We start from the raw sequence: 2,500 nt of genomic DNA, 5'->3' as shown, positions 1-2,500 counted from the left end.
CCCCCCCCCCCCTCAAACTGAGCCGGGTACGTGTTTGCTGACGTGAAAAATGCTTGCAAGGCTTATAACTAGAGCTTCCTTTATGAGAAAAACATTCGTATTACTCGTATGTATTCGTATGTATCCGTATGTTAGTCGTATGTATCCGTATGTTACTTGTATGTTAGTCGTATGTCAGTCGTATGTATTCGTATGTATCCGTATGTTCCGTATGTTACTCGTATGTTACCCGTATGTACTCGTGTGGTGTTTTAGTCATGATCTTATTTGGGGGGTTTTGGCAACAGAGGTTAATTATTCGTAATGCGATCGCTTCCGTTGCCGTTAGCAATGGGTCGCAAATTTGACACTTTTATCGCATTATCACATTACGCATTGAACCACGTTATCTATTATTCCTAAAAATCTAAAAATATTCATGCCTTATCAGTTTTCGGTCGAATTTATGTCCAAGAAAGCAGATAAATTGCAGAAAATATTAGTTTTGCATCCAAAAATTCGTAATCAACGCTAAAATGACCAAATTTTGCCTAGAAAACATATTTTACTGTTATTTTTCTTAAATTTTTTCGTTCGAAAAAAAAAAAAAACATTTTTTGGCGATGGCTGATTTACCGCGGTTTTCTCGCGGTTGGGAAAGTAGGAAAAAGAGTTAGGCCAGTAGCCAGGTTTTTAACCTCAGAAAAGGATCTGTTTCGTCGTACGAACGTGTGAGGACCTGTGAGCCAAAGGGCCTCTGCTGGTATGACTTCTGGGTGACCCCTTAATAACCTCTTACTAACCGAGCGCGAGGGCCGTACTGCCAGGGAAATATTGGCCCGAGGTCGTTGCAGTACGGACCGAGCGCAGCGAGGTCCGTATACAAAAACGACCCAGGGCCAATATTCCCCAGTACGGCTCGAGCTAGCTCGGTTAGTAAGTAGTTTATTATATGGTTTTTTAATTACCTTTTGCTTTGTTTTTGCAAGCCCGTAATCGGCCCGTGGGCCAGTCACAATTTGCCTGGAACGCTGCACGTACCACAGGCAACCCAGTGTACCCTCACGGAGGGTCTAGTTACTGGGTTGCCTATGGCAAACCAGTCGAGGTCTTCGTTTAGTTTGTTTGTTTTCTTTTTACTGGGTTGCCTATGGCAAACCAGTCGAGGTCTTCGTTTAGTTTGTTTGTTTTCTTTTTTTTCTTTTTTTTAGTTTTTTTTTTTTTCCGTGTCGGTAAAAGTCTTGCCTGTCACTCCCCTGGTAAGTGGTGTCTTTGTGCATAGAGCCTTCTACGCGTATGTTCTTAGGATCGAGAGGGTAGTGGAACTGCGTAGATTTCTCTGGTGGACACAGTAGAACCTGCAATGGCGTCGAAAGTCATGTATAAACGCGAATGGCGTTTTAGTGGATCCTTAAACAAAATATACCCTTATGGAGCTCAATAATGGAAAGTCGGTTGGATAAACTAGGCAGGAAGCTCAAAAGCGACGAGTACTGGACTTCGACAACAATCTATCGCCCGTCGAGACGAAATCAAAGTGAGCTCTATTTACCTGAAGTACATGGTAATTTGACACGATTGAGTTTCTTGTCTTCACGCACGCAATGAAATAGGAAGAGGTTTTCGCCTCTAAGAGCAAATATGTTGTTAGTTTCAATAATGTTTTCGCTGGAAAAGGATTCTGTGGTATTTTCTGCCTTTGTGAATTATAATATCATGTTGTGTATTGAATTTTCGAGCTTCAGGTTCAAATGTGATATGGGAGAAGTTTTTTAGTATTGCTCTGTAAGCAGGAAGGGTTCACAGGCCTTTTGGAAGCGTGCTTGAGTTTCAACAAAATGAGCCCCAAAATCAGTGAAAACTTGTGACGCAGATGAATAATAAAGTAGCTGCTATTTCCAAAATGATGGAATTACCTGGTGATAAATAACGTCGTACGCGTCTTGGAGAGTAAATTTTGACTTTGCATAAACAAGAGTTGGGCGATTGTGATCTTTGTTTTGACTTCGCTCATTTCATTGTCAAACTTTATAACACTTGACTGAAAAAGAAACTTACAAAAACCCGGTATCTTGCCATCATTTGACACAGATGCTTCACTGTTTGGCGAGTAAACATGCCGCGGCAACTTAATCACGGCGCCCGCTGAATTCCGGCCATGTCACTTTCGATTTTGCAATTTACTTGAACGTAGCAAAAATCTCCCAAAATGTTTGTCGCTGATCGTAACTTTTTATATTCTATATTCACGGTTCAAAATTAATGTTGTTTTGATGTCGTAAATATTTTATTCTCGATCGACCGTTCGGGAAACTTCCTTCTGCTCTTTCTGAAAACTGTGTATCAATAGTTATTTGCTTTTTCATCAATATTTGTTTTGCATAAAGCAAGCTAACAAGATCTGTACCTTGCTGAGTTCGCATTTGTTAGAGTTAGTAGTATTTTCGGTCCGATGCTTCTGTTTTATGAGGGGAATAAAACCCGGCAGGGCTTAACTTCAGTGAACTTTAGTATTAGAAAG

Source organism: Montipora foliosa, chromosome 9, assembly GCF_036669935.1.
Source record: "Montipora foliosa isolate CH-2021 chromosome 9, ASM3666993v2, whole genome shotgun sequence".
Lineage (NCBI taxonomy): Eukaryota > Metazoa > Cnidaria > Anthozoa > Scleractinia > Acroporidae > Montipora > Montipora foliosa.
Note: the sequence above shows the minus strand (reverse complement) of the source record.